Here is a 25,865-nt window from a genome sequence, read left to right as displayed (position 1 = left end):
CTCTCCTGTCCTTCGCCAACTACAAGACCAAGATAACTGCCCTCCGATGTCTTGATGGATCTATCACATCTTCCAGAAGGGCAATGGAGAGGATTATTCACAACTTCTACTCGGATCTCTTCGACAGCCACGGACACCTGCCCACATACCAACTTCCGCAGAATGGAAATGAAATTCCCAATGTCCTCCCTGTCCTCCCTTCTGAAATTGACATGCCATTTCTTCGTCAGTAAAGACACGTACAACACCTGGTCCAGACAAGATCAGACCCAAACACCTGAAGAAACTGCCGCATGTACTCGTCAATACACTGGATCTGCTCTTCACATGCTACCTGTCCATATGCAAGGTCCCATCACTATGGAAAACCATCTGAACCCTTCTGTTGTACAAGAAGGGAGACATCCACGACATTGGTAACTCTCTTCCAATCGGTCTGTTGTCCATCATCTACAAGTTGTTCACTCAAGTCATCCTAAATAGAATAGGCAGAACACTAGATGAAGGACAACCATGCGATCAAGCTGGGTTTCAAAAAGGATTCAGCACAATCGACCATATCCACACAGTGACCAAGCTCATCGAAGTTTCATGAGAGTTCAAGATGCTGCTCTGTCTAACTTCATCGATTTAAAGAAGGCCTTCGATTCTGTTGAGACTGAAGCAGTCATCAAAGCCCTAGCCAAACAGGGCGTTCAAACTCAGAGCATCAAGATCCTCTGTGAACTGTATTATGGATCCACCACCAGAATCTCACCATTCTACAAAAAAGTGATCATTGATGTAAAGAGAGGGGTTCGGCAGGGTGATACCATTTCACCGACACTCTTCAATGCCACTCTCAAGAACTTCATACGATGACTGGAATGGGAACGAATGGGAGTGAAGATAGACGGTCGGCAACTACACCACCTTCACTTCGCTGATGACATTGTTCTCAAAGTGCTGCCCGACTTTGACTGTGAGTGTGGAAAGGTCAGATTGCAGCTGAATCTCACCGAAACAATGTTCATGAAAAATGAACTAGTCCCTGATGTTCCATTTGCTTTCAATGGAATGAACATCTCTGAATGCAGCAGCTATGTGTAAACTGGGTTGTAAACTCAACATGTACCCAGTTTCCCTCCCGCCATCCCCCACCCCACCCAGTTTGAAAGTGTTTATGGTAAACACTTTCCTCTCTCTCTCACTCGCTCTCTCATCAGGAAGATGCAAATCAAAACAACAATGACATATCATCTCACACCATAGAGACTGGTACACATAAAAAATAATAAGAAGAAGGGGTATGGTGCCACCCAGCAGGTCAACCTCTACCTGCGGGGCAAGTGCATCAACAGCCTGATGGTGACTTCAGGCTTCCTGGTACCCCAAAATTGCCACTGTGCCTCTACCTGGACCCCTACAACTTGAAACTAGGTTTCCAAAGAAATTAAACAACCAAAAGTTATGTATGTGGGAGTAATGTCCACAAACCATCTCTGGCTTAGCTATACAAGCTCATTGATAGGCCTTGCTTCGGAGACCCATAAATCCCAAAAGAGGTCAAAAGCAGGACATTTCACCACATTGATGGCTATGATTCAAGACTCACAAATGAATCTGGGAGGAGAGCAACATGCCTCAGAGATATCTCCCTACCTGTGCCAGGCTGATTTCACCAGAGCTCCTCAGAGGGGGGCAGGTGAGTCCCTCTGCCTGCCCTAAATGAACCCCAACAGCTGTAAACTTCCATAACCCAATCGCTGTCACATTCACGACCGACCTTCACATGTGCATCCCAAGGACCCCCCCACCCCCCATCGCATGAGTAAGTATCCACTGAAAAACCCAGGTACGCGGGACTAGTGATGGAAAACTCCAGGCATCATGGAGTTGGAAATGGGAGACCTTCCTATATCTTCCTGACTTTCCAGTTTCCTGGCAGTCACACCCAAGAACTGCCTCTGGGCTCCATTTAAGCACATTAATGGCCATGATTGAGAGACTTGAAAATGAATCTCAGAAGAGAGCAGCACACCACAGAGATGCCTCCAGAACCCAAACATTTTAAAATTTTAGAATTCCAAGTGTGTGCATCCACTTTTGTGGCTGTGTGACATCTCATACTATTCATGGCAAGCAATACAAAATAAACTACTTAGCATCTATTTATGGCTGGAGTGGTGGTGGTAAGATTCAAAGTAGTGGTGGTGGTAAGGTGTAATGGTGGTGAGATTGGTGTTGAAATATTGAATGTAAAAATTATTGTGAAAAAATTATATGAAGATCAAATTATAATATTTAAATTTTTCTCAAAAATTAATGTGAGTCCATGCCTGCTTCAATCTGATTAATCAGTGACTGAATAAATAGTAGTACTCCTACAAAAGAAGAAGAAGAAGAAGAAGAAGAGAGGAAGAAGAGGAAGAAGAAAAGGAAGAAGAAGAGAAGAAGGAAGAAGAGAAAGAAAAATTGGAATAGGAGGAGGAAGAAGAACAAGAAGAAGAGGAAGAGGAGGAGAAAAAAGAAGAAGATGAGGAGGAGGAAGTAGAGGAAGAGGAGGAGGAAGAGGAAGAGGAAGAAGAACAGGAGAAAGAGGAAGAGTTTGAAGAAGAGGAAGAGAACGAGGAGGAAGAGGAAGAGGAGGAGGATGAAGCAGAGGAGGAAAAGAGGAGAAAGAAGAGGAAGAGGAAGAAGAAAAAGAAAGGAGAAGGAAGAGGTGGAGGAAGAGAAAGAAGAGGAAGAAGAGGAGGAAGAAAAAGAAGTAGAAGAGGAGGTGGAAGAGGAAGAGGTGGAAAAGAAAGAGGGAGATGAGGAAGAAGAAGAGGAAGAAGAACTGGTGCAGATGCAGGGAGAAAGGACTGATTCGTTATTGGTGGGAATACTGACTGGTCCAGCCTTCTTGGAAAACAATGAAGGTATTCCTCAGAAAACAATAAATTGAACTTCCATATGACCCAGTAATACCACTTCTGGGAATCTACCCTGAGGGCCCAAAACACACAGCAGAAATGCCACCTGCACTTTTACATTGCAATTGTTCATTGCAGCAAAATACACAATAGCCAGAATCTGGAAACAATTGAGGACCAAAGAATAGACGACTGGTTAAAGAAACTATGGTAGATCTGTATCACTGTGTCACTGTTAACCCATTTCTCATCGATTTGCTTGAGCAGGCACCAGTAACATCTCCATTGTGAGATTTGTTGTTACTGTTTTTGGCATATCGAATACACCACAGGTAGCTTGCCAGGCTCTGCTGTGTGAGTGGGATACTCTCGGGAGCTTGCTGTGTTTTCTCAGAGGGGCAGAGGAACAGAACCTGGGTCGGCCACGTGCAAGGCAAACACCCTACCCACCGTGCTATTGCTCCAGCCCATGGTAGATCTACATAATAGAATACTATGCAGCCACTAGGAAAAATTAAGTCATGAAATTAACTTATAAATGGACGAACCTGAATAGCATCATGCTGAGTGAATGAATCGAAGAAAAGGGGACAGAGATTGGATAAATGCACTCATTTGTGGAATATAAAAAAGCACAGTATGAGACTAATAATAATGGCAGTAGAATTAAGGGCCAGAAAGACTGGTCCGTTGTTGGAAGCTTGCCACTATTGGTGGGACGCAGAGCAGTTGGGATAGAGAATGGATCACTATGACAAGGATAGTTGGAAACGATCACACTGGACACAACCTGAGAGCTGAAAGTAGGTAAAGGGACAGAGATGATAACCTTTCAGTACCTGTAGTGCAAACCATAATGCCAAACCGAGGGGGAGGGGAGGAGGGAGAGAAAGAGAGAGAGGGAGGGAGGGAGAGAGAGACAAAGAGAGACAGAGAAGGAAGTGCCCGCCATAGAGGCAGACTTAGGGTGGGAGGGAAACTGAGGACATTGGTGGTGGGAAATGTACATTGCTAAAAGTATAGGTATTTGAACATTGTATGACTGATTTATAGTTAAACTTTGTAACTGTATATTTCAGGTGATTCAATAAAAAAAATCATCCCATTTTGTATTTGGAATAACACAACTACACAGTTTCTCCTGTATCTAATTCTAATTGGGTTCAAAATCAATCAAAATCAATCTTAGAGAGCTCACAAGACTGTAGGAATAATGTCATGCATTTCATGCAGGAAACCTCTGACAATGCATGGTCCCTTGAGAATTGTAACACACTTGGAGTAACCCCTAAGTAACCCCTAAACACCTCTAATTGTGACTTAGTAACTTACTTCTAATAGAAAAGACTACAGGAAGTCGCTATTATGGTTGTTAATAAGATTTTAGCTCTGTATTGCTAGTTGATTCTTTCTTTTTTAAAACATACTGGAGAGATCTACATAGTAAAGAATTGAGAGAGGCATCTAGTCCACAGCCAGAAGGGGGATCTCTAAAAACCTATGAAGAACTGAATCAAAGAAACAATCATAAAATCTTAGAAATGAATTCTTTCCCAGTAAAACTTTCCACTAAGATCCCAGCCCTGGCTGATGCTATTCCAAAATGTCTGACTCACAAAAGCTAGAAAATAAATGTTTTCAACCATCATATTTATTATAATTTGATATCTGCAACAGAAACTGTATACAAAATTATTTCCTCCATTCTCATCTCCCCTCGGACCACCGAATCCCCCATGCCAACATCTCCACCATGCTTATAAATTTACACATATATGTTTTAGAGATAACCTGCCTAGTAGTTTTACTGTTGCAATGTCTTGGCATTCTGTCTTGGTCCACAATCTGTGCTCAGAGATCACTCCCAGTGGCTGTGGGGAACTATACATGGTGCCAGGGATCAAACCTAAGTTAATAATGTCCAAGGCAGGTGAGTTATCCACTGTACTATCTTTCCAGCACCCTTGGACTATAATCTGGAAATACAGAACACCGATTTGGTAATTTTCTTCTCCAGAATGAAAGGTGCTGCCCTCTGGCTTGCCATACACCACAACTCCAGCATCACCTTTCTGGTGATTCTGGTGGAGATAAAAGATTTTTATCTTTTGTTCAAGTTCTGAACTTTGAAGTTCTAAGAGAAAAATTATAGTCTCAAGCTTCTCCCAGAGGCTTCTCTAAAAATCTCAACTGGTTTATTCCACCGGCTTTAGTTTTTAAGACTATTAGGGTCTTAATTTTGACTTTTCAACCTCTAGGAAAAAAAGATTACACTTTGGGTCTTTCAAGCAACCCATACTTCTGTTCTTTGCCTGGGCCAAGTTTTCCCATTCTAAAATTCTAAAATTGAAAATTGTTCCTCTGACCCACGACTGGTTCCACTTCTGAGCCATACTTTATATTATTATACCTTAACTTTGTTAAACAGTTATCCTCAATTGAAGGTGCATGCATATTTATCACAAAAATATTTTGTTTAGAGGCTAAAGCCATAGTACAGTGGGTACAGTGCTTGCCTTGAATACAGTCAACCTGGGTTCAATCCCCAGCACCCCATATGCTCCCCCAAGTCTGCCAGGATTGATTCCTGAGTACAGAGTCATGAGGAAGCCCTGAGCACAGCTGGGTGTGTTAATATCTTCCTTTATTTGCAATAGCATGACATTCTCTTTAATATTTGTTACAGTGAAGTTTATTAATAATGTCTGTTTGGTTTTTATGAATCAGTAACACCAAATTTTCTGCTATTCATTGGAATTTGGTATTTATCTTCCATGCTCATCATCTCAAAGAAAGTTATATGAAAACATCTTACGCAGATTTTTTTTTCTGGGACACACTCAACAGTACTCAAAACTTATTCTTGGTTCTGCACTCAGGGATCACCCCTGGTGGGGTTCAAAAGATCATATGTGGTGCCAGAGAGTGAAACCACATCAGCCATGTGCAAGGAAAATGCCTTGTTACTGTACAATCGCTCTGGCCCCAGATTTTTTCTAGGTCAACTTTAATTCACTTAATAATGAACATCTATACAGCAGGCACTGGGGATGCATCTACTGTGAGACATATAGCCATTGTATAAATATTACAAGACATGAATTTTACCTTTAAAGTGCTCACAGATTAGGTGGCTGGGTTATAAAGATGACTGTCATAAATTTTACTTTTAAAGGGCTCTTATGTCTGATCATTGTAATACCATGGTTTAGAAGTTGTAATAAAAGTCTATAAAATGACTAGGGGAAAACAACAATGAAAGTGAGTAGTCTTCACAGGTGATTAGAGTAAATTTTACCTAGAAGGAAGTTTTGGGGATAAGCCTTGATGCCTTGACTAGGATTTTTGCCTGTGGATATCAGTAAAAATGTATTTTAGGCAAAGAAAATAAGATTCATCTCCAAGAAGGTATTGGTTGAAAACTCACATTCAAATAGAAATTTAAAAGTTTTTAAAATCTCCCCAGAGGATAGGGAGGATAAGGAAAGAAAGAGTGAGGAGGAAGGAGAAAAAAGACAGTTGAGAAGCAATGGGAGCCAGGTAAGGGGATTAAGGCACAAAGGTGGTATTAAGGAATGATAGATATCCAAACTATGAAGTCAAAAGCACTGAAATCATGAGACCCAACCTTTAAAAATTGAACTTGGAAAAGTTTCTGTAAAGAGGGTAGGCTATGTAGAGGGGGAGTAAAGGTGGGAATGTGTGAACATTGGTTGACACTGGTGGTGGGATTAGTGCTGCCATATTGTTTATCTAAAACTCAACTATGAATAACCTTGCAAATCCTGGTGCTTCAATATGTTGCTAAGATTTAAAACTTGATTTTAAATGGTTTCATTATGTTCTATTCTAATATTTCGAAGGCACTTCAAGTAATAAAAAGGACATATTAGGATTTAAAGTAGATGGAGAGTGCATTTTCAATTTCCCCCCCACATTAGTACAAATGATCTGTAATTGTGGGAATAATAAAGTCTAGCATTTGAATTTGGATCTGTCGGGGAAAATCAGGTCAGAACACAAGCTTTTAAGCAGCATAGAGACACTCCAGGTAGAGAAATGCATAAATATAACCATTGACAATTAGAGGAAAAATTACTTTTTCTGAAAATTTTTTAATGGAATTTCCCAATTCTTTAGAACCATTCACACTGAGATTTTATTTTAGGTTTCTAAGTTGTTTCTCCAAAAGTTCTTTGTAAAAACATTTTACTGCATTCATTTTTGATGCTTTATTCATTAGCCATAAGGCAATTTTGTTCTAAAAGAGAAAATAACTTCATTTTCATTTTCACTTCACTCATTTCATTGAATTTTTGGCTTTAAATTTGATTTCGGTGGAAATCTCAAAGTACACCCAGTTGTATAGTATATAATCTTAGCCTTCATAATGGTTTATATAGTGAAGAGTTGACATGGTAGTGTTAAAATGGTAAATGTTAACAGCTATATATATTCAACTTGATAGAAATTATGGTGATAACATTTACCAGGAGTGTGAAATCACAGTATACTGGACAAGGAAAATGGCAAAATCTCTTTGTAAATCCTTCAGTGTACATAGTCACCCTTCTATGTGTCAAAATCAAAAGTTTACCAAGATAGGGGCTGGAGGAATAGCACAGCGGGGAGGGCGTTTGCCTTGCATGTGGCCGACCCAGGTTCGAATCCCAGCATCCCATATGGTCCCTTGAGCACCGCCAGGGGTGATTCCTGAGTGCAGAGCCAGGAGTAATCCCTGTGCATCGCCGAGTGTGACCCAAAAAGCAAAAAAAAAAAAAAAGTTTACCAAGATACAGCAACTAGTAAAGAAGCAGAGAGTAAGTCATAGCTATCTTTGGGAGCATTCATGACCAAATCTAGCTAGTCTAGATGGCTTTCCTTTTTAAAAATTTTTCATTTCATTTAGTTATTGACATTTAACTGTAAAGAGCCACATGTAGCTACTATCTGGTATATTGATTAGGGTAGCTTCAGAAGATGAATTTACTGAGATGGAATGGAGGTTGAAAAAAATCTATAGCATCCAATAGCATGGATTAAATCTTGGCATATCACTGTGGAGAATAACTCCCATTGTCTAATTCCATGCCTATAAAATTTGCATGGCAGAATCTCCTGCCCCCAGGATGTCTTCACCAGGGTTCCCTCAGAGGAAGGCAGGTTGAGTTTCTCTCCCCACCCCAAGCAGAACCCCGGCAGCTGAAAACCTCTAGAAGCCAGCTGCAGACATACTCAAGGCCACTCTCCACATGCTCAGATGAACTTTATGCATGAAGGAACCAGCAGAGGAACCCAGGTATGCGGGACCCGTGGCTGAGATCTCCAAGCCTGCTCAGGTAGTGACAAGGCCTCCTCCACCCAGATTCCCAGTTTTCCAGTAGCTTAGCAGTCATCCACAAACTGCCCCTGGTGCCATGTAATCTCATCAACGGCCAAGATCCAGAGACTATAAAACAAAGCTCCCGGAAAAGAGTGATACAGTATCCCACCCGCATGGCAGAGTCTTGTAAGCTACCCATGGTGTATTTGATATGCCAAAAACAGTAACAATAATGGGCCTATTCCCCTGACCCTGAAAGAGTCCCCAATATGGCAGCTTTGGGAAGGTCAGGGGTGAATGGAGACATTACTGGCACCTGCTCAAGCAAATCGATGAGCAACTGGACAACAAGTGATACAAGTGAAACTTTTCATGCCTATAAAATGGGGAGAGTTAATTCAGAGGGTGTTGTATGACAAACTAGCTGGGAAACAGCTGAGGGGTAGTAATACTTTTATGACCATGAATACCAGGGGACTGGATTAAAACAAAATAAGAAAGATGATCTCAGACAATAATAGATACAGAGTGATCTCTCTCATATGTGGTATCTGAAGATATATAGTAGGGACTGGAATGATATTACAGTGAATATGGCACTTGCCTTGCAAGCAGGTAATCTAGGTTTTATCCTTAGCACCCATTATGCCTCCCGGACTTGACAGAAGTCATTCTTGAGCGCAGAACCAACAGTAATCTCTGAGCACCACCAAGTGGGGCCCCCAAACAATAAATAAAGAAAGATACACAGTCAGAGAGCAACCAATGGCCAAACTCAAAAGAACTGGAACGCTAGCCCACAGAATATCGCTTTGGAAAATATGAAATGGGTTGAACTTTCATATTTAGGAACTTTTCATATTTAGGAACTTGGTCTAGGGATGTGGGTATCCTGGTGGTTGGCCGGTGTTGGAATGATGTATATATGAAACTACCATTAATAGTACTGAAAATCACAATGCTTCCATGGCAATTTTTATTTTATTACTAATTTCTTATTGAATGACTGAGATCATCACCGTCATCATCACTGTCATCCCCTTGTTCATTGATTTGCTTGAGTGGGCACCAGTAACGTCTCCACCATGAGACTTGTTGGCATATCGAATACGACACAGGTAGCTTGCCAGGCTCCGCCATGTCGGTGAGATACTCTCGGTAGCTTGCTGGACAATCTGAGAGGGGCATAGGAATCGAACCCAGGTCAGTCGCATGCAAGGCAAACGCCCTACCCTCTGTGCTATTGCTCCTAGACCCTTACAAAGCTGTTCATGATTAGGTTTCAGTTAGCGTTCCAACACCGGTCCCTCCACCAGTGTACATTTTCCAGCACCAATTTCCCAAGTTTCCCACCATCATCCCCACCTCCCCTTCCAGATCCAGTCTGCTTCAGTGGAAGGCACTTTTCTTCTCTGCTTCTGTCTCTATCTCTGTCTCTCTCCTTTACAATTTTTAAATATATATATATATATATATATATATATATTATTCCAGAGTGAAGCAAGTTTTTTACTTGAAAGAAGTTTAGAGAGGTGAGGTGAAAGAGAGATGAATGTTCAAGTGAGAAAACAGAAACATCCAGCTTCATTGCCTCTGACTAATTTCAGAAGAGAAGCCAAGTCAATGAAACTCCCGGGTAGATCAGTTCTTTCAGCTAAAAACTCTTGGGACCTTCTTGGAGTGGTGCAGGTAACCCCCTACCTACATACTGCTAAAAGCATGATCTCAGACAATAATAGATACAGAGTGAATGCTAAAAGTGAATGCTAAAAGCATTCACACATACACCCCACATCCTCTGCAATATAGCTAGTCCAGCTTCACAACTAATTTCAGAAGAGATCCCAAGCTGATGAAACTCATAGGTACACCAGTATTGGGGTTAAAACTTCAGAGACTCCTTGGGAGGAAGGCGGTCCTGAGAATTTTTCCACTTCTATGCTTCTGGAGCAACACCTCCAAATTCCACAATACTGACAGCCCAGAAAATGCCAGGCCTTCTCATAGTTGGTGTGGGAAACCTCCCGCCACCTCCTCATTCTTCTAGAAGACCCAGTAGCCATGCCCAGTTAAATATTTAAATGCCCAGTTAATTGCCCAGTTAAATATTCTGGATTTTCTAGGTTATGCAGCCACATTTGCAATAGCATGAGATGCCCAAACTCTACCACACTGACATTTCAGTAGTATCACACCAGACTGAAAGGAAGACAGACGCCAGCCATTGTCAACGGAAAATACATTAACACAGAAAGCTTAACTTGTAACAACAGCTTAGTAAAATCTCAGACAAGGACTTAATGTCCTCATTGTGAGAAAAAATTTTCACAATTTTTTCTATGGAAATTTTTTTATCATTTTGTTATATGTTTACTGATAACAAACAATATAAAATAAATTATTGTGGGCCTGCTACGGAGCCAGGCTTAAGGGGATGTTGGGTAAATGGAGACAGTGGTGAATGAAAGGTGGATCGTAGGGTTGGTGTTGGAATATTGAATGTCTGTTACAAATCATCATGAACAACTTTGTAAATGACCGTGTTTGAATAAATTGGGAAAAAGACTGACAGCCCAGTGGGAGTACAGAAAATTAACTGGGAAAGTAATATAGAATCCAGCTAAGCTCAGTAAGTGAAAACAATAACACAGAAGGCTCAACTAGCAACAAATAGTTCAGTAAATCTTTTGATAATGACTTAAATAGCACAATTATGAGATACAACATTTTTCACAAAATTTCTTTTGCTGAACTATTTTTTATAATCCCACTTATTATTTTGTTGTAACAAGTAATATAAAATAAATGATTTTGTGACTCCTAAGACTTGGGGGTGGGTGGGAAACTGGGGACAATGGTGGAGGGAAGTCACACTGATAGTAGGATTGGTGCTGAAACATTGCCTGAAACAACTGTAGCATAAATAACTTTGAAAACCACTGTCTAAATAAAGTTAAGGAAAAAAAAAAGAGAAAACGTGGACTTCTCCATGGGAAAATCAGAAGCAAAAGCTCTGATTTTAAAGTAACACTAGCACAAAGAAGGCATGAAGTGGTTGTACTACACATTTTTTGCGAAGAAGTTTGGCATAAAATCTGGAACAATTATGGGTATCAATCCATTCCCACCATATGCAACAGCAGGACACCCACATTCCTCCTCTTCTTTTATTTTTCTTTTTGGGTCACACCTGGCAATACACAGGGGTTACTCCTGGCTCTGTACTCAGGAATTACCCCTGGCGGTGCTCAGGGGACTATATGGGATGCTGGAAATTGAACCCGGGTCGGCCGCGTGCAAGGCAAATGCCCTACCCACTGTGCTATCACTCCAGCCCCATCCCTCCTCTTCTTGGCTTGAATATTTGATAATGTCTGCAATACTGTTTTAGAGGAATGAGCGATACAATGACGTGCATTTGATTTTCGTTTTGTTGTTATTGTCATTGTTTATTTGTTTTGCTTGGCCTCCACCCTCATTGGTATTCAGAACTTACTCTTGACTCTATAGGATCAAATGCAAGTAGGCCGTGTACAAGGCAAGTGCTCTGCCAGTTTCATTCTCTCCAGCTATCTCTGTTTTCTTTTATTACAAACAGGGCTTAGTAGTTAAATTGCAATAATTTTTTCTGCACCCAAGAAGGAAGTTTTCCTGACAGACACATTTTCTTGGAAAGACTATTGAAAAGCACTGCTCTAAGTGGAGTTTTAAAGTGTCGAAAGGCTGGCTGTAGCTCATCCAAAAATTCACCTCACATGTCCAAGGCCTAGGTTTCATTCCTAGAGTAAAAAATAAAATAAATGATTGATAATTAAATCACTTTTAAAAATCAATGTGATTTGTTGGGAATGTGGTTCGATGGTAAAATGTAAGCTTTATATACAATGACATGGGTTTGATCACAACAATGAAAAAACAGTTTTTAGTGAGCACCCCACAAAGACAATAACTATAGTGGCAGTAGGAAAAAAATACAAGTGTAGTGAATTTCTACTCTGAAGTGTTTCCATTAAAATGACTCTGTTCCGAGCAGAACAGGGTTGAACAGGGTTGAATATCCTGACACACACCCTCAAACATATGATCATCTAATCTTTGATAAGGGAGCAAGAAATGTGAAGTGGAGCAAGGAAAGCCTCTTTAACAAATGGTGCTGGCAAGACTGGGCGGCTACATGAAAAAAATGGGTTCAGACTTCTACCTAACACCACGCAGAAAAGTCAGATCAAAATGGATTAAAGATCTCAACATCAGACCAGAATCCATCAGGTACATTGAAGACAAGTATGGCAAAATCCTTCACGACATTGAAGCTAAAGATATCTTTAAAAGTGACAAAAGGTGACACACCATTGGCCAAGCAAGTGGTAACAGTGATAAACAAATGGGACTACCTTAAACTGAGAAGCTTCTGCACCTCAAAAAATACAGTGACCAGAATACAGAGACAATCTACAGAATGGGAAAGGATATTCACCCAATATACATCTGATAACGGGCTGATATCAAGAATTTACAAGGCACTGATTGAATTCTACAAGAAGAAAACTTCCAACCCCATCAGAAAATGGGGTGCTGAAATGAACAGAAACTTTCTCAAAGAAGATATCTGAATGGCCAAAAGGCACATGAAAAAATGTTCTTCATCACTAATCTTCAGAGAAATGCAGATCAAAACAGCCATGAGATACCATCTCACACCACAGAGACTGGCACACATCCAAAAGAACAAAAGCAACCGGTGTTGGCACGGATGTGGAGAGAAAGGGACTCTCCTTCACTGCTGGTGGGAATGCCGACTGGTGCAGCCCTTTTGGAAAACAGCATGGACGCTCCTCAAAAGATTAGATATTGAGGTCCCATTTGACCCAGCAATACCACTTCTGGGAATAAACCCCGGAGATGCAAAAAAGTATAGTAGAAATGACATCTGCACTTATTATATGTTCATTGCAGCACTGTTTACAATAGCCAGAATCTGGAAAAAACCCAAGTGCCTGAGAACAGATGACTGGATAAAGAAACTTTGGTGCATCTACACAATGGAATACTATGCAGCTCTTAGAAAAGATGAAGTCATGAAATTTGCATGCAGGTGAATCAACATGGAAAGTATCATGTTAAGTGAAATGAGTCAGAAAGAGAGGGATAGACATAGAAAGATTGCACTTATTTGTGGAATATAAAGTAACAGAATGGGAGCCCCAAGAATAGTAGAGATAAGTACCAGGAAGATAACTCCACAGCTTAGAAGCAGGCCTTGCATGCTGGGGGAAAAAGGCAGCTCAGATCTAGAAGGGACCACCAAATAAATGGTGCTAGGTGGGCCCATTTGGAATGGGAGATGCGAGCTGAAAGTAAACTATAGACAGAAGATGATGGCCACTTAATAACTCTACTGCAAACCACAACAGCCAAAAGGAGAGAGAGTGCCCTGCCACAGAGGCTGGGTGGGGTGGGGAGAGGATGGGGTTGGGGTGGTGGGAGGGATGCTGGGACCATTGGTGGTGGAAAATGGGCACTGGCAGAGGGATGAGCACTCAACCACTGTATGACTGAACCGTAAACATGAAAGTTTGTAAGTCTGTAACAGTACCTCATGGTTATTCACTAATATTTTTTTTTTAAAATGACTCTGCTCCAAAAATTGTCTTTGGCCATTATCTAGTCCCAAGATGGTGGCCACCATGATGAAGGCAGCTTTGGAAGCTATTAATGTTACTTTATTATATTTTGGTGGGGTCACACCCAGCGATGCACAGGGGTTACTCCTGGCTCATGCCCTTAGGAATTACCCCTGGCTGTACTCAGGGGACCATATGTGATACTGAGAATTGAACCCGGGTCAGCCGCATGCAAGGCAAACACCCTACTCGCTGTTCTCCAGCCCCTCAATGTTATTTTAGAAGATCACTGTATCACTGTATCACTGTCATCCCGTTGCTCATTGATTTGCTCAAACGGGCATCAGTTACGTCTCCATTTTGAGACTGTTTTTGGCATACCGAATATGCCACAGGTAACTTGCCAGGCTCTGCAGTGCGGGCGAGATACTCTCAGTAGCTTGCTGGGCTCTCCGAAAGGGATGGAGGAATCAAACCTGGGTCGGCTGCGTGCAAGGCAAACACCCTACCAGTGTGCTATTGCTCCAGCCCTTAGAAGATCAAAAAAAGATAAACAAATTTGCATGGAATACAAGTAGAATCGCAAAGCTCAAGTAAGAAACAGATTCCAAACCATAATGCCCAAAAGTAGAGAGAGAGTATGATGAATATTGTCTGCCATGGAGGCAGGGGGAGGGTAGGGAAGGGAGGGTATACTGGGGAGATTGGTGGTGGGGAATATGCACTGGGTGTTTGATCATTGTGTAATTTGCAACCCGAACATGAATGCTTGTAACTATCTCATGGTGATTCAATAAAATTTTTAAAAAAGAAGAAGAAACAGCTCCAGAATTTAGAAGACACTTGTGAGGACATTATGCTTGTACATGATAATTGCTTAATAATACTTCATCAAATTGGTGATATTTTCTTTAGCTACTCTCAAGAGGAAACACAAGACATGTTGGGAGCAATGAGAAATTTGCAAGAAGAAATCGGCACCTTAGAATCTTGAGTAGAATCAATTCAGCGGGTGTTAGCAGATTTGAAAGCAAAATTATATGGAAAATTTGCAAGCAACATAAATCTTGAAGCTGAATGAAAGTTAAACATTTTATAATAATTTTTAATTTGTCTAATAAACTTGAATATTGTTTAAAATAGGAAAAAGTAGATGTCTTTCTGCCTTTATTTCTGTCTTTCTGTCTTTCTGTTTTATTCAAAATTATTTTCCTTGGAGACAAAATTCCATGGGTCTAATCTGAACCATGTATTTATCTCAGACTTAGCTATGGCTGGAGGGCCATAAGCATGTACTTTAAGCATGATTGGGGTTGGGAAGGATTTCCTTTCTACAATAAAATGGTTAGTCTTAGAAAATAATAGCTACAGCTAACACATATTGAGATGGAGGGTAGGAGAGGGTTAAACAGAGAGAGAGAGTCAAGGACCAAGAAGCAGAATGTATCTTACAAGGTCGGGTCAGGCAGTGTCAGGCAGCACAGATTTATGATCCAGATGTTAGCCATCCTGCTTGTCTCAGAGCCAGAGACGCCAAAAGATAATACAGCTTCTGAGAGGCACAGGATGACCCTAGAACTAAACAAGCTGCATCTACGCTCCAAGAGAAAATATTTAATTGCTTGTCCTTTTCCTGAGTTAGAAAAGTATGAAAGAGGAAGAATAACCACTGCTCACTGGAATTCATTCTGGAAGAATCCATTCATTACCACTCTTATTTCTTTCCTGCTTGTTTTCTTGCCTTTAATGAATGTGTTACTTTGAGTTCTGCTACTGTATCTCTCTCATACTTTAGTGACAGGTGACAAGAACTTGTCTGTGCTAACACTTCTAAGTGCTTGCTGTATGCCTGAAAATGATCTAAATTCTTAAAGTACATTGCATTACTTAAGTGTCACAATAATCTAATTAGGGTAATCTCTCATTACCACACTCTAGATGAGGAAATTGAGGCACAGACAGGTTTTAGGGGCATTCTCCAAAGTCACAATGCCTAACAGTCATCAGCCAATCTGTCTAGACCCTCACCCTGTGCTACCGTACAATAATATGATGCCTCCCTAAAGGAATGAGTGTGTGTTGAGTGTGTTTGTGTGTGTGTGTGAATTCTGAACTAGGGAGCCACATTACATATTTGATTGTGTGAGAATTTTCAGGAAACATGGGTATGACAATGTGAGAACTGATGTGTTCTTGGTCTGCCAGATTTTAACATCCAAGAAACTAAGTCTCAGGACAGGAAATTGAATTATTCAAGGTTCCAGAGATAATACTGGAATGGAAAATCTCCAGATCTCCTTCCCTTTCCAGCACCACTTCCTATTCTCCCCAAATCATCTTTGTGTCCATACCTTGCAACTCCTTTACATTAGAAGGTTACAAAAGTATACCCCCTTTATTAATTCAGTTCAACCTCTCTGTCTTAATTATGCATGCCCGTCATTCTATGTGTTGGTTTTATGAGCCAAACCCAGCTATGATCAGGGATCATTCCCAGCAGGGCTTGGGAGAACATATGCCATTCTGGAGATTGAATCCAGGTAGGTTCCATTCAAGACAAGTGCCCTAAGAGCTGAACTATCTCTTCAGACCTATTGAATACCAGATACACTTGTTTGTGAAAATTTTCTGTCTATATTAATCTTTTCCATTTGTCAGAGCTTATCAGTTACAGAGAAATATCAGAAGATTTAAAACCTGGCCAGGAAGAGTCCCAAAACTGTGCAAATAAGTAATAAGATTTAACTCTAAAGTCTGCTATAGAATTAAATTTAAAGAATTAAATTAAATGGACGATTTAATTCCAGTGTCTACTAACATTGTTGCCACATGGTCTGTCCCAAGGTTAAAAGTAAATGCACCCTACATAACTCAGAAATGGAAAGGGGGCTAGAATAATTGTACAGGGAGTAGGGTATTTGCCTTGCATGCCGCAGACCTCGGTTCAATTCCTGAGCACTGCCTGCCACATGTGGTCCTAAAACCAAAAGAAGAAATTAAAAAATGGGATCAAACAAAAAGTGCTGCTACTTGGGCCAGTCTTGACAATTAGCCTGGGATTTCAAAATGTAAGAGGGGATAGGGAAATGAAAGATTTGTGTCCACCCAAGTGTGTTGCACATGTCTTGAGCACCAATACCGCTGATAGAAGACTCTAATGATGAAAGAGCCTAAGCATGGGTCAGAACGAGGCTAGAGAGATATTATAGTGGGTAGAGTGCTTGCCTTTCACACAATCAACCTTGGTTCAATCCCTGGCACAACAAGTGGCCTCCAGAACTTTATCAGGAAAAATCCCTGATCACATAGTCAGCACTGAGTGGTGTGAATCACAGAAAAGAAAAAACAGAAAAAAGTGTTGGTCAGAATGTAGAATTTGGTAAGGCACTTGCCTTGCAAGAGGCCGACCTGGGTTCAATTCCTGACACCCTACATGGTCCCCCAAGCACCACCAGGAATGTTTTCTGAGTACACATCCAGGAATAAGCTCTGAGCATCACTAGGTATGGCTCCAGAACAAAAAAAAAAAACAGAAAGCAGCAAGTGGGGGAAGGAAAGCAGCATTGAATCTACTCAACCCTTATTTTTTTCAAAGGGGTAAGGAATAGGCCACATTCAGATGAAATTATGGGTTTACTCTTGGATCTGTGTTTAGAGGTAACTCCTGATGGGGGTGGCAAAGAGGACTTATGAATTCCCAGAGATAGAACTTGGGTCAGTCTCATGCAAATGAAGCACTTTAACTTCTATACTATCTCTGTGGCTCTAGCCAATGCTTTTAAATATTAAGGCACTATGACAGGAAAACTTTATAAGTCACCTAAGCACACCTGCATCCTATGCTCAGTATAATAGTCACGATATAAAAACAACCAAATGCCCAACTGTTAATAAACAAATCAATAATTTATGGTATATACACACAATGGAAAATAATGAAGATCCAAGAAAGAATACATTAATGCAATTTGCAGCAACATGAATAGAACTAGAAGATATCAGGCTGAGTGGAGTCAGTCAGAGGAAAAGAATAGATATCAAATTATCTCACTCTTACATGGGACTTAAAGACACACAGGAAGGTAGAAACAGAGAGCCCAAAGCAACACAACAGGAGAACTGATCGACACAACTTAATTTGTGTTTGGAGGGAGGGTTGCAAGAGAGAGGATACCTTGGGGGAGGAAGGTAGGTACCCTGGTGATGGGTGTGGTGTTGGAATTATGTGTATGGAAATCATCATTAATGATATTGAAAACCAAAAAATCTCAATTAAATAGTTAAAAAACATATGATACACATAGACAAACTTTGACCTGAATCTCATGTTGTCCACTTTATTAAAGCTTCTGGAATAAGTCTCTGATATGCATAAACACTGGTGCAGAGTGACCTTTTCAGGGAGATTGGTGTCATCAGCTAACTTCACTTGGTATTTCTGTACTGTAGAGAAGTGGTACATGAATGGCCTTTAGGAAATTCATGAATACCTGAAATTGTGTGTAAAATGGTGAGGATTTTTTTCTAGGGAGTGTGGTGAAATAACTTTCCGGAGAGTTAATGGGCTTCTGATTCTTTTTAATAGTTTATCTTCAATCACTAAAGTATTCAAATATCTCAATAAAGGTTTTCCACATATTTTATAACTTTTATATTATACACACATTTACCAGAGGCTAGCAAGCTAGTACAGTGTGTACTGCATTTGCCTTGCACGTGGCTAGCCAGGATTTGATCCCTGGCACCACATATGGTCTTCTCAAGCCCCGCCAAGAGTGATCCCTGAGCACAGAGCCAGGAGCAAATCCTGAGAACAGCTGCCTTTGTAGCCCTGAAACAAAAATAAAATAACATGAAATAAAAATAAATGCCTCAGGATGAAACATAGGATTACACACAATTGAAAACACATTCTCAGCCCACCGAGCCACACCCTTTACCTCTGAAGCAAAACCAAATCAGAATAAAATTGATATATGGCCCAGGGTTCAATCTAGGCACATAATCCCCCAAGCACTCTAGCAGTATCCCACTCTTGCTCAGTGGGATAAGCAGGATGCAGCCCTGGATCACCACTGGGTGTGACCCCCACTAAAAATTGGCACATTATTTTACTTTTAGGTGTACATCATAATAATTTGACACTGATATATTATTATGATCATCACAACATTTGCTGTTTACATAATATTTGATTTTGCATTGATCATATCCTATAATTACATCACTTTGACTCAATTTGCTTTTGTTTGTTTTATTTAGTAGGGGGCCATACCCAGCAGTGCTGAAGACTTACTCTTCTCTCTCCACTTAGAGATCGCTCTGATCTAATCTATTATATGGTGCTGGGCTTAGAACCTGGGACAGCTGTGTGCAAAGCAAGTGCCATACCTACTGTACTCTCTTGGAGCTTACTTATTTTGTAACTGGAAGTTTGTTCTTTTTTATTCTCTTCACCCATTACACACATACACACACAAACACACCCCCCACAGTCCTCCACCAGTCTGATAGCCACTATTGTGCAAAAGCCACAGGAACTTCAGAATTAAAAAGGAGGAATATTTTTCAAAGAGGCATCTTATAAGTTGAGAATGGTGTTTATCCAGCACAAGTTGTAGAACAACCTTTATAAATAGGAGTAGCTGGGTGAGGGTCTACTTTCATGCTGAGTAGAGGTCTGATAGTGTAACAGTCTATACATATTTAGCAATTGACAGAAGAAATTATCCATATTTATGAAGAGATGAGATGAATATATGCAGTTGAGGAACATACAATGAACATATAACTATGCATAGTATGTATGGAAAATTATAGAAAAACATCAGCAGGGGGTTATTTCTTAAAATATTAATGAAATACATGGCTTTAGCTCAAGGTAAGCTCCACTCTGCAGCCTCGACTGATCTCTGCAATTAGGGACTGGAATCCTTATCAGTACAAAAGGATTTGTAAGGCTTTGTTTTGGGCTAATCTAAGCAAAAAAGAATGCAACAATGTAATAATGTAGCAATGTAACAATGTGGATGCTCTCAGGGAAGGATTGGTATACCCTCTAGGATTACCCCTGGACAGTCTCTTTCAGCTTTCAGAACCCCAATGCTGAAATTTTGAAACACAAAACTCGCAAATATTTGGAGTGTTTGGTTATAGCAGCAATCTGATTCTACCATTTCTGTTGTGTGCTGTTTCATTTGTATATTGCTTTAATTTTTTGGCAGGGTTCCCCCAACTAGTACTTGGGGGTCCAGGCTCACTCCTGATGATTCCCAGTAAACTGGGAAACATGGTTCAATGCTAAGACCCAAGAATGTGGTGCTGCAAGGGCTCTGCATTGCCAGGAAACACTAGGCTCACATCTGGTGGTAAGGGCCTCTAGAGCTGCCCCTGGTATTGGATGGACCAGGGGGAAGATGTGGTGCCAGGGATCAGACTGGAATGTACCATAACTCCTGTATTATCTCTTCAGGTCGTGCATGTTTTGTGCCTGAGTAAAAGATCCTAAAGTACATGTATTTCACTTTCTGAATTATTTCACTTAGCCCAGAACACTTCAGGCCCATTATGTTGCTGCAAATGGCAAGATTGTATCCTTTTTCACCCATGAGTAGTCTATCTTCTTTGTCCCTTCATCCATCTTTCCATCTATTGAAGTACTTAAGTAATTTTCAAGTTTGGGCTGTTGTAAATAATAACACAACAAACATAGGGGAGCAAATATTTTTTTTTCAATTTACTGTTTTTATTTGCTTTGGGTAAATATCAGTAAGTAGAATTGCTGTATCCGGAGGCAGTTCTAGACTTAATTTTTTTAGACTTAATTTTTAAGAACCTCCAAACTATTTTTTTCATAATGACTATATGCTGCTGTATGCTATCAGATCCAACAGGTCCATGAGCTTTAATGTATAAACCACTGCTTAGAAGCCTTCAGGGTGAAGAAATGCACTTCTAATAAGGTTATTTCAATAACAATGAAGTAGTTTGGAAGGCTGATATTTTCGGATTGCAGCAAACGAAGCAGCAGAGATATCAGGGGAATCGAATGGGGGCTGGATCACATCAATGCCAGACAATTTGAAATGGTTCAAGCAGAGAAGCCAATCTAAAAGTGCTCTGCAGAGCTCAATTGATTGAGAGAGACAAAGACTCTGGGTGGCTGAAACAGAAGCTGTCTTGAAGAAGATTTGTGTTAAACTGCGATATTTAATATTCTTTTGCAAGGCAAAACAGTGGCAATCAATGTGAAAGTAAGAGAGCAGCTGCTGCTTCCCAAATACTGTCAACAAGACAGAAATGTGCGAGGTGTTGTGAATAATGGCTGTGATTAAAGTAGCACACAGCAGCAATTCTGGTAGGATAAGCAGGGATCTCAGGGTTATGATGATCAAGTTCAGTCTCAAAAGCACTGCCTATGTATGTCTTTTTGTGTACATGTGTGCAAATGCACATGAACGTGATGTATGTGCACACAGATGTAACATAGACAAATATGGGGAATAAAAAAGTAATATCAAGTATAGTGAAAGTATCGTGGACAGGAAGGAAGACGGTCAGATAAGAGAAAATGGGAAGAGAAGATGAAGGACAAAAGAAAAAGCTGTGATTTTTATTGTTGTTGCTTTTTGAGGTAAAATCAGTAATCAAACGTCAAACTCTAGGGATAAGGTGATAGTACAGTGAGTATGGTTCTTGCTTTGCAGGCAGCGAATCTGGATTCGATCCCTGGTACCCCATCTGAGCCCCTGAGACTCCAAGAAGTGATCCCTGAATGCAGAGCCAGAAGTAAGTCCTGAGTGCCTCAAACAAGAAACAAAAACAACGATAAAAAACAAAATCCAAACCCTTTAAATAAAGTAGGTACATATATACATACACTGTTAATCACTTTCACTACTTACCATGACTTGTAATAATTTCCCTCACTCCCTCATCCACTTTTACTTTCTTCCTCCTTACTATATTCTCCATTGATTTTTAAGTTCCATGAGGGCAATGATCATGTCTGTGTATTCACAAACTTGTAGAAGTCAGTGTAGGCTATGCTATACTTCAATAACAAATGACTGCCCCAAACTAGAATAATATCTTATTATATGTTATCATGTTATTTGTTTGCTATGAGTTAGTTATGGCTATACGCCATGTGTCTTTACTCTAGGACACAGGTTCAAAGAGTAGTATCTATGTGATATTGGTGTTAGTGACAGGAAAAAAAGACACACCATACTTTGGCTTTGAAAGCATCTGCTTGGAAGTGTCATTGACATTTCCACTCACTTTTCATTGACCAAAGCAATTTATATAGTCCCACTTGAGCTTGACAGGAAGGGAATGTGTAAGTTATGGCTGACAAAATGTAAACAATAATAAAATCTGCCATGTCACTGAATACTCAACATCTAGTACCCCCAAACTAAAATTATTTCTTGTTATATTTTACCATCCTTACTACAAAGTAGATTGTACCAGCAGTGATGTCCTGTGACACTGATTGTAGGTTCTGAAAATGGGCATAAGAAATTGGTCCTAATGTGTATTACGTGATATAGAACATTGTTCTTTTTCAGGACTTTCCATACTTCTTTTTATGATAGATAAGCCAATTGATATCTGAACCAACACTGTATAAGGGCTCCCTTTTTTTACATTTTCTCCTATACTTGTTTCTTGTCTTTTGGTTGATAGCCATTCTCACAGGTGTAAAAATGTCTCAATTTTTCTTTCTTTGATTTTTAAAATATATTGTGGTTAAGGTAGTGTGTTTCCAGTAATGCTCACACTGATGGTCTTGGTATATATAACTACCTCACCTCATCACCCCAAAAGCCCTAGAGCCCCCTCACTAAGTTTTGATTTATGCTTTCATAATAATTAAATATTATGAAGACCTTTCATGTGTCGATTTGTCATATGTATGTCTTCTTTGGAGAAGTGTGTTAACATCTCCTGCTTATATTTAAATCAGATGGCTTTTTTTTTGTTTTTGAGTTTAATGAGTTCTTTTATGTTCTATATATTAGCATTGTATCGGATGTAGGTTGGGCAAAATATCATTCAATGAGGTGTCTTTTAGTTTTGATTCAAGTTTCTTTGGCTTTGCTTGCTGCAGAAGGTTTTGTGTTTCACTTAGTCCCATTGATTTTGTTTGCTTTCGAGTTGGAATCCAGTCACAAAGCATAATTCTAAGACTAATGTAAAGAAGTGTTGGGCTGGAGAGATAGTACAGGGGTTATGGTGCAGGTCTTGCATCCACCAACCCAGATTCAAATACTTACACCATGTTTGGTCTCCTGAGCACCACCAAGCATCAAGAGTAGCACAAATCAAGGAATATCCCCTGAGCAGTGGTGGGTGTGGCTCAACCCTTCCTACCTGTAGGATAACATAGCCTCAGGTAGTTTAGGTTTATTGGGTTACTCCCGTTACAGTGCTCCCATTCCTCTTTGTTTATTTGTAGCTTCTTTCTTAGTGTTCTGTTGACTTGTAAATACTGTTTTTCTCTTCTCCTTGAGTCCTTTGCATAGTTTAATTCAGAGCAATGTCCTTTTTGTATGGACACAGGAAGACTTAGCAAATGCTATGCTTTTGTAACCTGGGAGTCATTTGACTCTACATGATATTTTCCTCCTGGGCATCTGTTCTCTCGACCTAAGCCCCAGCTGCCCTTACTTCCTAGCACCCCCAAAAGCAGGGTCCCGACGAGGGATGAGACGGACCCAGGGCAAGCGGTGAGTTGTGTGCTACCCTGGCATTGAGATGGGCCTGGCCAAAGTGCCTAATGCTTAACTATAAGTTAAGAGCTTGATCATGGACAAATGCTGTCATGATCCAAACAGTGATAACTAGATTTGGACCCTGCTAGGGTGAGGAATCTAGTCTGAGTGCTGTGGTCTGAGTCTGTGGCAAGATGTTGCCAGGAGAGCTGCCTTGCAAGCCTCAATGTATCTCTTGCTATGTCCATACAAAACTAACTAGTATTAAGATGTTAATAAGTGTTTGGACTAAGGAAAGGGAAAAAAAAACCCTTAAGAGTCAGGAAGGGCTTTGGAATGTCCTGCCCTCAGGAAGGGCTTTCTTATGTTGATTTTGCTACCTGGCTGGGTGTAGCCTGGAGGTCAAGGTGGGAGAGACAAGTAGGAGGAGAGACTAGAGAAGAGAGGCGGCAGTAGATGGAGAGAGAGGATGAAGCCAGGAGTACGGGAGATGAGAAAGATGGAAGATTGAACAAACGGTAACTAATCAGCAACCAGCTTGGTCCTCGTTCTTCCTTCGCCTGTCCTTGGCCACCAGCTATCCCGATCCAGCCCATACACAGCGGTTCCAGAGCACCGAACTCGGGCGGTGAGACAGAGCCGCCCGGAGAGCCGGAAAATGCACGCGCCCCTCAGCGAGCCTTAGTTTTTTACACTACCACCAAAAAAAAGATAAAGAAATGCATCACCTGTGTTTTCATCTATATATGTTGTAATCTCAGATCTTACAGCCAAGTCCTTAAACCATGGTGAGCTTTATGGATGGTCTGGTCTAGTGGTCTACTTTCCTCCTTTTGGGTGTTGTTATCTAGTTGTCCTAATGCCATTAATTAAATACATTTTCCGTGTTCCATTGTAACTTGCTGGCCTCTTTTTCATAAGTTAACTGTATGTGTGTATCTTTGTTTCTCGGCTCTCAGTATTTTATTTATGTGTCTTCTTTTATTCCAATATCATGCTGTTATAATTATTATCATTTTGGAGAGCTGTTTGAAGCTGGGGAAATCTGATTCCTCCAGTTTTGTTCTTATCCATCAGGAGGGGTTTTGTTTATCTATTTGTTTTGTTTTGTATTTGAGCCACACCTTACTGTGATCAAGGCTTTTGCTCATGAATAACTCCTGGCTGGGCTCAAAGTACTATATGTATGTTATGCCTGGGATCACACTGGGGTCAGTCATGCTCAAAGCAGATGCCTTAATTCCATACTATCTCTGCAGCCCTTCTATCAGGAGTGGTTTTGCTGTTCAAGATGATTTATAGTTCCAAGAAAATATCATACTTTTTTTGTTTTTGGCCAGACTTTAATATTTCTTATTTTATTTTATTTTAATATTTTTAAATAAATTTTATTAGTGAATCACCATGGGGTACAGTTACAGATTTACAAACTTTTGTGCTTGTGTTTCAGTCATACAATGGTTGAGTATCCATCCCTTCACCAGTGCCCATTCTCTACCACCAATGATCCCAGTATCCATCCCAGCACCCCCAATCCTTCCCCCCACCTCACCCCACCTTTTGTTCTCTCTTTCCTTTTGAGTGTTGTAGTTTGCACTAGAGGCATTGAGTGGCCATTGTGTTCCATCTGTAGTCTACATTCGGTTCGCATCTCCCAACCCGAGCTGGTCCTCCAAATACCCTTTACTTGGTGTTCCCTTCTCTGTAGTAACAATACCATGTTACTACATGGCTTGGAAGCATTTGAAGCAGGCTTCCAAGCCATGTAGTAAACCTCCTGGTCCTGATCTTTACTATTCTTGAGTGTTAGTCTCCTCTTCTGTTACTTTATATTCCACAGATGAGTGCGATCTTTCTATGTCTCTCCCTCTCTTTCTGACTCATTTCACTTAACGTGATACTTTCCATGTTGATCCATTTATATGCAAATTTCAGGACTTCATCTTTTCTAACAGCTGCCTAGTATTCCATTGTGTAAATGTACCAAAGTTTCTTTAACCAGTCATCTGTTCTTTGGCACTCGGGTATTTTCCAGATTTTGGCTGTTGTAAACAGTTTTGTTCTATTTCTGTGAAGAATGTTTTTAAGATTTTGGTATGGGCTGCATTAAAATTCTAGACAATCCAATTATCTCAGGTTTGGGTATTTATCTGAAAAATAAAGGAACACTAATTTAAAGCTACATAACAATCTTCTATGTATTGTAGTGTTATTTGCAATGGCAAGAACTGGAAACAAACTAAGTGCTCATCAGATGGATGGATAGAGATGTGTTATGTATAAACAATGGAATAGTATTAAGCTA

General features: G+C 40.3%; 1 pseudogene; it reads left to right on the top strand.

The window, feature by feature from the left end:
• The first annotated feature begins 13,892 nt into the window (after positions 1-13,892).
• On the top strand, positions 13,893-14,922 carry LOC101538343 (prefoldin subunit 4-like; annotated as a pseudogene).
• Positions 14,923-25,865: the final 10,943 nt, after the last annotated feature.

Source organism: Sorex araneus, chromosome X (genome assembly GCF_027595985.1).
Source record: "Sorex araneus isolate mSorAra2 chromosome X, mSorAra2.pri, whole genome shotgun sequence".
NCBI classification, from domain to species: Eukaryota; Metazoa; Chordata; class Mammalia; order Eulipotyphla; family Soricidae; genus Sorex; species Sorex araneus.
The sequence above is the reverse complement of the archived record's forward strand: the minus strand, read 5'-3'. Positions and strand labels throughout refer to the sequence as shown.